Genomic DNA, 14,465 nt, shown 5'->3' on the forward strand with positions numbered 1-14,465 from the left:
TGGGTTGTAGCTCGTGGTACGGCTGGTGGCAATCCCCTTTCATAGCAGGGCTCGCCGCAGTTCAGCGCTCATGAAAGCTGAGCCTCTATCGGTATGAATGTAATTGGGAAAACCAAAAATGCTGAAAATTCTGTCAAGTGACTTAATGACAGATGCTGACGAGATGTCAGGGCAGGGTATCACAAAGGAAACCTGGAATATTTGTCAATTACAGTAAGGAAATATACATTTTTGAGGTTGGAAGGTAACAGCCCTTTAAAATCTAAGCTAATCCTCTCAAAAGGTCGGGTTGCCTTGATGAGAGTGGCTTCTGGAGCTTTGAAGTATTGCGGTTTGCATTCTGCGCAAACAGGACAGCTTTTAGTCAGTTTCTTAACTTCTTCCAGAGAGTAAGGAAGGTTGTTAGCTCTTATGTAGTGGAAGAATCTCATGACACCTGGGTGGCGCAGTCTGCTATGGATCTCTTTTAGCTCCTCCAGTTGAGCACCAGCAGCAGATCGTGACAATGCGTCAGAGGGATCATTTAACCTGCCCGGTCTGTACTGGATCTCATGATTACAAGTTGAGGGTTCTATTCATCAGCGTGCCATCTTATCATTCTTTTTTTTTTTTTTTTTTTTTTTTTTTTTTTTTTTTTTTTTTGTCAAACAGTGTACTTTATAGAGCAAAGATTAAGATTAATAATCAATATTTTGGGCTTGAGTCCCTTCATTAAAATGTAAGTAGGCGCCCAAACAAAAAAGCAGAGTGTTCGTTCAGTCTCATATCAACAAATGCAAAAACTCATAACTGTTGAGATTCTCTGATGGTTGGAGACAATCAGCGACCGTGGGCTCCGAGTAAATGTGAGATTTCCAAAATCAAAGTATTACCCAGAACCAGCCATTCCTTTTTTTTTTTTTTTTTTTAATTTTTTTATTTTTCACACCATAAATCACATTAGCCATGATATACACTATTTCTTTTTCACACATATACAGTGAGTTTTTCTCCCCCCCCCCCCTTTCCTCCCAAACCACCCCCCCACCCCCCCTCTCATCCATTTTAGGTATACAATCTAGGTTGCATTAAGCCAGTCAGACAATGTTGTCATTCAACAAAATTACACCAGAAATTCTACTGAGTCCATTCTTTTCTTTCCTTCTCCTTCCATCAACTTAGGTAATGTTTGTCCCCGGTAGGTTTTCGCTATTGTATTTAATGTAAGGCTCCTATACTTGTTCGAATATTTCAATATTATTTCTTAACCAATATGTTATTTTTTCTAATGGAATACATTTATTCATTTAAATTTGGTAGTTTCTTCCTTTTAATTTGGTTATGTATTCCATTAATATTTAAAGTCATATAGTTCAGTGTAGCCCTTTTATATTTTGTTTATCTTCTCTTTCCGTTTTTCCATCATTACCTTTCCTCCTTTTCCATTTCTGTTTTCTTATTTTCAACTCTTTATAAGACAACATTCCTACAACATCCAACATTTTCCTTATTCTCCTATTTCTATCTTATTTATCCCCAATCTCCCCTTCACCTCCTGAGTTGTCCTTTAACCCTTGTCGGACAACCACATCTCCCCTCTCCATTTGGATTTGCGAATCCACTCGCAAGCATCAACTGATTTTGCAGTGACCGCTATTTCCCCCCACCCCGCCTCCCCCAGAAAAGATTTCACTTTTCATATGTCATAAAGGTCACTCTTTTAATTCCCTCCTTATTCTCTCTATTCCATTACCTTCCCTTATTAATTCTTGTCTATACTATCTATATTTTCCTCTAAGTACAGATGCATTCACGTATGCACATTGTCTCTATTCACTCTTATACCTCTTTACCCGCATACATATCAATCGTGATCATTTTAACTCTCATTACCCGTCTTCCTCCCTCAGTCTATTTTTGTAATTGTTCTGCAAATTTTCGTGCTTCTTCTGGATCCGAGAATAGTCTGTTTTGTTGTCCTGGAATAAATATTTTCAATACCGCTGGATGCTTTAGTATAAATTTATACCCTTTCTTCCATAAAATCGCCTTTGCTGTATTGAACTCTTTTCTCTTCTTTAGGAGTTCAAAACTTATATCTGGATAAATGAAGATTTTTTGCCCTTTATACTCCAGTGGTTTGTTGCCCTCTCTTACTTTTTCCATTGTCTTCTCCAGTACCTTTTCTCTTGTAGTATATCTTAAGAATTTTACTACAATAGATCTTGGTTTTTGTTGTGGTTGTGGTTTAGAGGCCAATACTCTATGTGCCCTTTCCATCTTATCATTCTTGATTTTACTTTTGTGTTTAGTACTGAACATGTAGGCTACAGATTTCTGATCAGTGACAAGAGTAAATTTTCTGCCGGCTAGAAAGTGCCTCCAGTAGCGAACAGCTTCAATAATAGCCTGGGCTCCTTTTTCAATGGCAGGATGTTTAAGTTCAGGTCCGCGTAATGTGCAGGAGAAGAATGCCACAGGTCTGCCCTTTTGATTAAGGGTTCCTGCCAAGGCACAATCTGAGGCATCAGTTTCCACTTGGAATGGGACCTCCTCATCAATGGACGAGAGTGCAGCTTTGGCAATATCAGCTTTAATTCTCTCGAAAGCCTTCAAGGCCATTGGAGAGAAAGGAAAAGATTTAGTGCCAAACAGAGGGCGTGCCTTCGTGGCGTAGTCCCGAACCCATTTTCAGTAGTACGAAAAGCATCCCATACACCTTTTAAGGGCTTTTGCTGAGTTTAAGGGTGGTAACTTAAGGGGGGCCCTTCTTTCCGGGTCGGGGCGGATTTTGCCCTTGCGGACAATATAGCTCAGAATGGGTAGCTCTGTCGCGTTGCACACACATTTGCCCTCGTTAAATGTAAGGTTGAGTTTTTCAGCTGTTGCTAAAAATTTCTTTAAGTTGTTGTCGTGCTCAGCCTGTTTTTTCCCACAGATAGTGACATTATCCAGAAAGGGAAATGTACCCTGTAACTCATACATCCTAACAATCTTATCCATTTTGCTGAAATGAAATTGAATTGAAGTGCCAGTTGATGAAGTAGACAAAGACGATGTGGTCAAACAATAATCATGGCTTTTATTAGCAGAAACTCATGGTACAATAATGAAAGACAATAGATACATATATAGTTATATCCAAGGGGAGTGTCCTTAACAGTGGAGATAATGCAGAGCCAATGTTAGTACAGCAAGGCTCACCAGAGGGCAGACAGGCAGCTTGGCAGACATTCACCACACACCTAATATTCCGTCTGGGCACTCTCCAATTAATATTGACCAACAATTTCTGTTCATCCACTCCCCCAAGTCTCTCTTTCTCTGTCCCTCTGTCCTCTTTCCTCCAGTTCCCCATTCTCCTTTCTCCATTCAGAAAGCTTCTCTCCTCTCTTATCTTCTCAGATTTTTTTTTCTCTTTTATCCTCCCACCCATATCCACCCCCTCTTAGCTGTTCGCCTGTGCTCCACTCCTGCCCCTTCCCACCCACCTTTCCATTCAGGCAGCTGTCTGCTTTTGCCTCCTTCCTCGATGAAGGGCTCAGGCCCAAAACACTAGTTACTTTCTACTTCCTATGATTGCTGCGTGACCTGTTGAGTTTTGGCAGCACTCTTGAGTCTTGCATAATATGTTAAGTACCAAGTGATTTGTTCTGTGATATTGATCAAGACATAAATGTCAGCAAAGATATGTAATGGCTCTTTTTGTAATGCGATAAGACATTTACATCCACACAAGAGAACAGATTGGGCTTCAGTATAATGTCTCATCTGAATGACAGAACCTCCAACATTGCAGCATTTCCTGCAATGTCAGCCTAGATTTGACAACATAATTCATGTCGTGAAATCTTGATTTTATCCCTATACAAGATGGTATCTATATGAACCCTGTGGAAATTCCATGCTAGAGTGCAGTCCAAATACATTTTTCCGCAATTGATTTCAATCATATTAAGTGACTGGTAAATAAAGTAACAGTGTGAGGTTTCCATACTCGAAGCTAGAATGCTCTGAACCTCCACTTCATCAGATGGTATGAATTTCTCAAAGGGCTGAGAGAGCTTTTGATTGATGGCCAGTCTCTGTATTCTTTTCCCTGTATTTTGTCATTGAAAGGTTCAGCATTTGTTCTCCACATGCCTTGAAATTAACCTAAATATTGAGTTTAACATGAATATTCTGAAGTTGCTGTCTGCGATGTGTGCTATTTTTTTAGCCTACTCCACATCAAGGTCTATCAATAAACTGAAGAAAATGTCAAAACTGTATAATACTCCAAAAGTGTTGCCCTTTGATGTATGTTTCCTAAAATTTGAAATGGTGGGCAAAATCATTACTGCTTTTCAAATTCAGGTCTTAAAAACTAATTTTATTTATGTATATTTTCCATCCACTCAAAATGTTCATTATATTTATTTACATATACAGTACGTTTCCAATTATCCGGAAACTGATCTACCAAAATTTTCATATATCCAAAAAAAATTTCGGCTGAGACATGGTGTCATAATTTGAAAAAGTTGGAAAAAATGTTTTACCCACCATCATGTGGAGGCCTGATGCACAGATAGCACCATTTTGAAACAACGGAGCTCTTGTGTACTGGTCCAAGATACAGCTACAAGGGCAAGGTTTCACCCAACTGGTTAAATGGGGCTCTGATGCCATTGGAATCAATGGAGCTCTCGTGTACTGGTCCAAGATACAGCTCAAGTGGTCTTTTGTGTGGTTAGCACCATTAGAATCAACGGAGCTCTCATATACTGTTCACAGTTATAGCTGCAATGGCAAAAAGGTCTACAGATAACACAGAAATTCTCATGTTTGTGCTGCATTTTGTAAGCAGAGATCACATTTTTGGGGAAGAATTAAACATTATTTCATTATTTCATGCTTCTTTTGTTATTTGTTGTTGTTTAATTACAGATGCAAGTGTTCTGGTGCTACTGATCTACTTGAAGAAATCTCTCGATTATCCAAAAAAATCCAGATAACCAAGATAGGTCAGGTCCCAAGCATTTCAGATAATTGGAAATGTACTGTATATAAAAGACATCTAATTTAATTTTATTTAAAAATTCTTATTTATGTTTCAGCTGAAATATTAATCTTGTGTATGTATTACAGTGTTTGCTGCTTTGTAAAACAATAGAAATAAATAGAATTAAAAAGGAAGTAAAAATTGTGATTTATTCCAGTTGTCTGTCTATGAGAATTAGTTGCTCAGCTAGCAGATGTCAGTTTCACATTCATCATCCAGGAAGATGCATTTCTGTGCAACTATACCTGAACAATCTCTTTCTTAAAGGCAGTCCTATTTTTGAATATCAGTTTTGTCTGTGAATTTTTAGTTCAAAATTTCTTGTGACAGATCCTCTTTCTTTCCATTGAAATTAATTATTTTGCTGTGCATTGCTCTTTTTTTTCTTTTCTATTGCTCACTTAAATCTTATGATCACTATCTCCTGAATGTAACCCCACTAAACCTTGAGGCACGTGACCCACCTCATTTCCTAGATCAAGATCTGCCAATGTCTACATGTCGAACCAGAAATGTATTTCTTCCTCTGTGTCCTTAACACTATTACTAACTCAGTTTTCAATGGGATCATTAAAGTTCGCTACTGCAATAACCCTATAATTTTTTTGAATTTTATTCTTGAAAAAAAAAGCATATTCGTTCTAATTTTTCCAATTCACAGGTGACTTTTAGATACAATCTGCAGTGTAATTTTCACATTACGTTTTCTTAGGTCTAACCAAACAATTTACTTAAACACTATGAGCCTCATACTTCTTGGTACAGTATTTCAAACACTTTATCTCAATGCTACATCGAGTACACATATACTTGAGCAATAAATAGAAGTAGGGCATTCAACCACCCCCCTCCCCCACAATTCTGTTCTGCCAGCTAATTAGATGATGGTTAATGTGAAACTCTATTACCTATCTTGGTTTCAACTCTTCAAATCCATGCCTAAAATTTTCAACTGTCCTTGCTCAAAGGGCATTTTGTAAGGGATAAACAAGTCCTGAATAAGTCCTTTCTGACATCATATTGGAATGATTTAATTCTAATATTAAAGCCTCGTGTGAATATTCAAAGAAAGAATTTCAGGACTCACTGAATAGTTCCTTGTTTACAGCCAGCACAGACATGACAGGCTGTACAGACTCCTGTACTTTGTAGTCAATTACTCTATGCTGTACATTTTGTTCCTGTTTTTGGTTAAATCAAACGTCAGCTCCAAAAAAGTCCTCTATGCTATATTTCTTGGTAACTTATCTGTTGTGTATACATTTGCATCACACATAATTCATCTTCCCAGCCCAGTATCCATTTCAATAGTGCAAAGATAAACATTTGAATCTTTTAGACTGATTCTCCCCTTGAGGAAGTTTTCTTCTCTAGAAAACATAACTACCCCATCACGATTTATGCCAAACCAGTTTAGTTATGCTGAACTTTCAAAGTTATATATATGTTGAGCTCTGTGGCAATGTTGGGTCCTGTGATGTTATTTGTAACTGCAGAGTGGATGAGGCAATAGAATGTTGAGTCAGCTTCAATTACTCAATGGAAACTTCCTGGTTCTTATCCAAAAACCGTGGGGAGAGTGCACAGGAAGGCAAGGGAAAGAAGGACATTAGATGTCAATAGATAATTATTACAAAAGAGAAACAGTGATTAAAAAACATTGGAGAACAACAGCCGTATATTACTGGGGATAAAATGATATAAATCAACTTTAAATTATATAAATCATCTTTCTCACTTGAAAAAAAGCTTTTGTCCTCATTGTATCATTCTTTTATTGTACACAATCGTCTGCCTCTTGGTTACTTTAGATCACACATGTCAAACTCAGGCCCGAGGGCCAAATTTGGACCGTGATATAATTATATTTGGCCCGCAAGATCATATCAAATATGTATTAGAGCTGGCCCGTTGGCCGCCGCGCCAGTATAGCGCATGCACAGCTAATACTACAAATCCCAAAATGCTTTGCAAATGCATTGCCGCCGGCCCCTCAACCCGCTAATCGCCCCCACCTCCTCTCTTTACTTGCATTAGCATCTGCAACCTGTCGCTTAACTCACATGTAATAAACCCCTTACCAAAAATGGCCAAACGAAAGACAGAAAACAGGACCTTTCAAGACAGGTGGGAGGCAAACTCTGACCCCAGAGTTTGATGAACTTGCATCTCAGAAGAGATGCCAAGTATCTGGTTTAGACCCAGGTGCATCAGAGTAAATCACAGTGTAGCAAGCTAAGCTTGGATTAATATTTTCTTTGGTTAACTTTGGACTGTTCATAGTTGAAAGATTGGATTTTCATTGAAGCAAGTTGTTTTTTTTTGACTTGTTGGCTTGTGAAAAAAAAATTTAAAAGGAGCTTAAAGGCTATAGAGAAATATTATTTATTGAATATTTTATTTCTCATTTGTTAATGCTTCTTCTGGAAAGAGTTTAACCAAAACTATTATTAAACATTTATTTTAATAAGAAAAAGTTTAACATTACGTATGTTGAAAGAAGAGAAAACATGCAGATGTTGTTAAAAATTTTCAATAAATATTTAGTTTGGCCCACGACTTAGTCCAAGTTTTTAATTTTGGCCCTCTGTGAATTTGAGTTTGACACCCCTGCTTTAGATCATTTAAGCTTCACATTTAAGTATTTCTTAAACTTCATTTTCCCAGACTTTAATTCTTTTAACAAATAAATAAACATGGATTTATTCTGATATACTAGGGTCCTAAAATCAGTAAGAGTTCGACCTTATTCCAATCTCTATATTGACAGCTGATATTTTGAACTACCAGAAAAAAAGAAAAGAAATGGATGAAAGCTGCAATTTTTGTGTGGATTCTGACAATAAAATATGGAAACTGCAACTGAAACCCTGCAGAGTATCAAGACTAAAATTACATACCTATCTATTATTAGATTGAATTATGTGCATGAGAAATACAAAGTTTCTACTCTTGCTTCCTGCTTAGAGAATGTATATTTTTTTAAAGTACACACATGTGCTTTTAAAGCTCAAGAAACTACAGTATTTAGATCCTCAAGATTGTTTTACAGTACAATGAAGTCATGACCTAATTACATATGGTTTCCCTTTCTTCAAATCTATTAATACTTTTGTCTCTTCTATTTTTCATGAAAACTTAAATTGTAAAAAAAATCAAAAGGAAAAGACATATGTTTATAAAAGATAACTCATCAACAGACGAGTTTTGTACAGATTCAATTTTTATAAGTAATTTCCGAAATAACTGATGAACCCTGGATTTAATTTTTTTTGTAATAAGTTACCTCAATCGAATTTTCTCTCCATTTATTAAAATTAGTAATTGGAGCAATCATGGAATTCTGTCTTATACCTAGCCAAAAAATTATCAAATGATTTCTATACTTCTAAATTGCATGTGGGGCAGGATCCTGGAGTCATTAATAAAATGAATATATTTGCAGCTGACTCCAAAGGAAGCCATTCACATTGATCTTGCAATATCTGCAATAGGAACTTCCTTTTTGCAATTTTGATTGTATTAGACAGGAGTTTAAGGTGAACAAATATGAACCATTTTGGTGGGAGGAGATTTAATTTGAAGGATACTGCTCTAAAGGAGTGCAGCAGTAAAGGAACCTTGCTGGATGAGTGTATGATCACTGAGAAAGAAGTTAATAAGGCTTACACATTGCTGGGTTTTATCAACAAGTGCATCGAGTACAACAACAGGAAACTTATAATGAGCATTCCTGGAAATCTGATCTAGCCTCAGCATTAGAGAGGATCCAGAAAACGTTACAAGAATAGTTCTCAATTGGATAAATGAGAGAGACTGGACTTTTTATTGGAGAAGAGAAACCTTTTAGTCATCATCATTCAGGTGTCTTGCCATTCACAAATGGCAATGAGGAAACGTACAGGAGGGAGATCTCTCCATCCTTCATGATCTTTGACCCTCCAAATTGTAGTTGTTGCCTCCCCTGTTCTCCTTTGGTGAAGGCTCCTTCTTTGAGCAGAAAGGCAATTAAATCCAACTCAGCTGAAATAAGCAATCACTGGCTCTGGCTGAAAAGGAGGGATCCTTTCTGGGCTCCAAATGACCACGAGCAGAAACGGATATGGGACACACACCCAGGTCTGATCACCCTGTGGTGGGTTTGACTTGGCAGAGGGTGTCTTGTGTTTAAAATGCCAAAACACCCATTGATACCAGGGAATGCAACTGAAGATGTGTCCCATACTGGATAATATTCCCTAGTGGTGATTCTCCATAATTGTAATTGAGGCAACCAGCCACACTAACTCCATGAGAGAGGATCAATCTAACCAATACTGATAAGTAGAAATTCTGCCTGGCCCACAGGAAAAATAATCTCAGGATTGTATGTGATACCATGTATGTATTCTGACAATAAATTTGAACTTTGAACTCTAAATGGTCGAATCAGTCTTTGTTTCAGGAGTTGCATAGACTCTCGGTAAGCAAGTGAGTGAAAAATAAATGAGGAGCTGAGATTACAATCAATGTTTAATGGATTTTTTTTCATTCCACTGATTAAAAGCAGAAAATGCCTTAAATGTTCAGCGAGTCAGTCATTGAATAGCAGCATTGAAGAACACACAGCTCGGTGGGCTGCTGGCAACTGCTGTCAAAGGACTCACACCCAGGCTGTGGACTGCTGGAGACAGGCTTGAGTCTGGCTGAAGGGGTACCATGTGTTGGAAATGGATGTGAGAGGGTGGTGAGGACATTGAAGGCTTCCTGATTATTTTAGAGGTTTGGATCTAGAGCTTGGGTTGTCGCTGGTTTGGACTGCGGCTGTATGGAGCAGAGGCTGCAGGATCGTTGGAGGTGAACGCATGGATTCTCAGTGACTGGAGGCAAATCCACAGACTCTCAGTGACTGGAGGCGAATCTATGAACACTCATTGACTGAAGGCAAATCCAGAGACACTCAGTGATTGGAGGGAAATCCATGAATACAGTGACTGGAGGGGAATCTATGGACAGTGACTGGAGGCAAATCCAGAGGCACTCAACAACACCTCAAAAGAGAGCAATTCATACATTCAGCTGCTCTTCATAGACTACACCTCAGCTTTCAAAATCATATTCTCTCAGTGCTGGTCAACAAGCTCCAAATCCTGGGCCTCTGCACTCCTCTCTGAAACTGGATGCTTGACTTCCTCATCGAAAGACCACAGTCAGTATGAATTGGAAACACCGTCTCCTCACTGACAATCAACACATGTGTGGCTATGTGCTTAGCCCACTGGTCTACTCACTATACACCCATGAATGTGTGGCCAGACACAATTCCAATGCTATCTACAAATTTATAGATGACACCACAGTTGTCGGCAGAATCACAAATGGCAATGAGGAAATGTATAGGAGGGAGATCGATCAGCTCATTGCATGGTGCCACACCAACAACCTTGCACACAATGTTAGCAAAACCAAGGAGATGATCATTTGACTTTAGGATGAAGTCAGGAGAACACAATCCATTCCTCATCGAGGGCTCAGTAATGGAGGGTCAAAAACTTCAAATTCCTGGGTGTCAACATCTCTGAGGATCTGTCCTGGAGCCTCCATGTCGATGCCATCATGAAGAAGGTTTGCAAGAAGCTATATTTTGTGAGTTGTTTGAGGAGATGCGGTATGTCATCAAAGACTCTCGAAAGTTTCTACAGGTTGTCTTGGGTAAACTTATACCTCTCATTTTGTTCATTTAGATTGGTCACAGTGTTTGAGCTACCAAAAGAAAATAGACACACACACCGAGAGCAGTTCAGTTTATACAAATGTTTATTACTAATTCAAAAGCTGATTTCACACTACAATATGCAAGCCCTTCCCAACTATACTTATCAACGCTTGGACTGGTCCCAACTGCCGAAGCGAGGCAACGACTGCACACTTGTAGTAGGTTGTCAGGGCGCTGGTAGCAGCTTCTCCACCTCCCCCGACCGGGACGTTGCTCGGACTCTGGCTGTTCTTCCTTCTTGACAAGGGGTGTTCCCACCCCTCGGAGAGTCTAAACTTCAGCAGCAGGACCACAGGCTTATATACCCCAAAAACAATTAATCATGTGCCTACTCCTTCTAATATTTGTCAGTCAAAATCAAAACTGAACATTACATTCTACAATTTAGAAGATTAATTATTATGGAACCAGGATGTTATAACTTCCTGGTTTATCTCGTAGATACAAAGACTTATTAAAACTTCTCGAGCAAGACAGGTTGTGACCAATTCGTCAATTTCAGAGTGTTGCATTTGACAACTGCTTTCCCTGGGCCTCACAGTGGAATTCCATTTCAAAGTGTATCTTCAGATAAGTCCCCATGGCTGAGTTTAATTACATCTGCTAGTTCTGAAAGTAAGGTGACCTGCGTGTGGACCCAGTGTCGTCAGTTCCACATAAGCAAAAAGCATCTGGGTACATGGTTTTAATCCTCCATTACATTCCACCCCTTGGTCACAATCTGTCATTTGCGAGGCCTAACCAGTATTTGAGTACAGAGGGAGCAAAAAAAGAGAAATCAAAACAACAATTACAAAGATAAGCAATGACGCGAGCAACCAACGGAGGATAGTGTGGCCCACTCCCCCAAATGTAGCAGTTAGCCATGAGAAAGGATTCCAACCAAGGCTCAAATTATCCTTGTTGGCCACAATACCCAGATACTGGAGCTCACGAACAGATTTTGAAACATGCTGAACAATAACATATTTATATAAGCTGCACTTGAGGCTGGTGACTGAGGACTTCCTTGGTGTAATGCATCGGACCGTGTTTCCCATGGGGAACTCCCTTGGAACGTCCTCAACATTACAAATCCAATTGCTGGCATCAAAGCAGCTGTTAAGCCAGATCACCAGGAGTGTAAAATGGAGAACCTGGAACAAAGAAGCCTGACACATGTCACTCACGATACCATAAGCGTTCAGTGTTTAAACAGACTAAATCATCCTGTCCCTCAATAGCTACCCACCGAGTGTTACCCTGGGCAGGTGTCACTATTTCCCCTTTTACAGGAGGGCCACTACCTGGTGGTGCCACCCATACCTTTTGTCCAACATTCTCTAGTTCGGGGATGGGGGGCATTGACTGTTTTTCCTCTGGAATAGGCTGTAATTCAGGAGCGTGAAGAAGTCGGTGGAAAGGTGTACCTCCTTTTAAAGGGCGATGATTCAAATTGTCGACTGCCTGCTGCAGCACATGGCACCATCCCTTCTGGGTCCCCAGTGATGTTAACAAACGAATTTGTTCCTTCAGTAAGCCGTTCATTTGTTCAACTAACCCGGCAGCCTGCGGGTAATAAGGAATATGGTGGACCCATAAAATACCGTTGTCATTTGCCCAATCACAGATTGCTTTCCCGGAGAAGTGCGAGCCATTATCAGAGTGAATCTCCTCTGGAACATCATAACGATAAATCAAATGGTTTAGTCCTTGGATAGTGCTAGCTTGGTCAGCTGTCTTGGTGGGAAAAGTAAAAACCAGGCCCGAAAAGGTGTCAACCATTACTAGGACGTAATATTTACCCATACAGTCTAGCATGGGGCCTATGTAATCAATTTGCCAGACCGCAGCTGAGTGAACACCCCGTTTTATTTGGCCATGCGGACCAGGTGGAACGGTATGGAACTTCACAAGCTGACATTCTGGGCATGTACGTACGACCATGCGGACATCATCCTGATGGACGGATAAAGCATGTGTACGGGACCACATAGCTGATCCCTTCTCCCCCAAATGACCACTCTGTTCATGTGCCCATCGAGCCAGGGGGACGGTATCAGCACAGCTGATAGTGGCAAGCTGATCTGCTACTGCATTATGTTGAGCCATGTTAGTCGCCATATTGGTATGGGCATCAACGTGATAAACGGTTATCTCACGATGGTGGGAAGCATCCCACAACAGCTGCCACAACTCTTTGCCCCATACTGGGCGGTCATGTATCATCCAGTTGTTCTTTTGCAAATCAGGCATCCATACCACAAGTCCATTAGCCAAAGCCCAGGAATCAGTAAACAGGCGAAGAGGGTGATCATGGGGATCTAGTGGTAAAGTGACTGCCTTCAACTCATCATACTGACTGGAGCCACCATCCCCCTCCTCTGATAAGTGAGTTCCTGACCTGGGATGGTAAGCCACCTGTTCGTGTACGCGGCCCACCCCTTCAGGCCCTCTGGTCGCATGACTCTGAATATACCACTTCCATTTAACAATAGAAGACTGCTGAGCCCTCCCGATCTTTAGATTAGCATTATTAGCCAGGACCCAATTCATTATAGGAAGTGCAGGTCGCAATTGAACATCTGCATCACCTGTAATTCTTTCAGTCTCTAGCAGGGCCCAGTAACAGGCTAGTAACTGTTGTTCAAAAACAGAATAACGAGTGGCAGCCTCAGGCATGGTACGTGACCAGAATCCCAGCGGGACTCGGCGACCCTCTTGTTTCTGCCAGAGGCTCCAGGAGGCCACATCATCAATATAATGGTGAATTGAGAGGGAAGGCGATACTGGAAGGTGGGTGAAGGTATACTGGCGCCCCTTCCAGGTAAAGGCGAACTGATCCTGTGAGTCCTCAGCTATAAGAATACTGAAGAAGGCGTTAGCGAGATCAATGACAGCATACCATGTTCCTGAGTTCCCAGTAGCAATGTTTTCAATAAGGGTGACAATGTCCGGAACTGCTGAAGCAAGTGGTGGGGCATGTTTGTTCAAAAAACGATAATCAACTGTCATTCTCCAGGAGCCGTCCGGCTTCTGGACCGGCCAAACGGGGCTATTAAAGGGCGATGTTACGGGCCTCACTACCCCTTCTTCTTGCAGAGCATCGATGGTGGCAGTAATCTCTTCCTGCCCCCCAGGGAGACGATATTGTGGAATGCACACTGGTTTCATGGGGGCTGGCACCATCACAGGATCCCACTTAGCCTGACCCACTACTAGTTTTTTTGTAACAGTTCGAATTCCAAATTCAAATCCCCCTTGGCTAGTATTAAGGGCCATACCGGCCAACATATTAATACCCAGGATACACTCGTCAGTAGCAGCCACCAGGGCATGTAACCAGACAGGGGAAGGGCTATCACCCACCATGGCACAGTCTTTTATTTCCTTTGCCAGGGTGACCGCTCCTCCCAACCCCTCTATTCGAAAGGCCGGTCCAGTCCAGAGGTCGGGATTACCAGGAATCACCGAGTGCTCTACACCGGTGTCGACCAAAGCCAAGTATTGGCGATCATTACCCCCACCCCAGTGATTGTTAACGGTATGTAGGGCTGCGGATCCCCGTGTGTGCGCCGTGTCTCGATGGAGTAGACACGGGAATCCTGCCCACACCTTCAGGCTTCAGAAGGGTTCGGGGGCTTCCAGGACCACATGCTATTGTTATCTTTAAGAGCCTGTTTAACCCATTGTTTTACCTCATCATGA

The sequence above is a fragment of the Narcine bancroftii genome, chromosome 14 (assembly GCF_036971445.1).
Source record: "Narcine bancroftii isolate sNarBan1 chromosome 14, sNarBan1.hap1, whole genome shotgun sequence".
NCBI lineage: Eukaryota > Metazoa > Chordata > Chondrichthyes > Torpediniformes > Narcinidae > Narcine > Narcine bancroftii.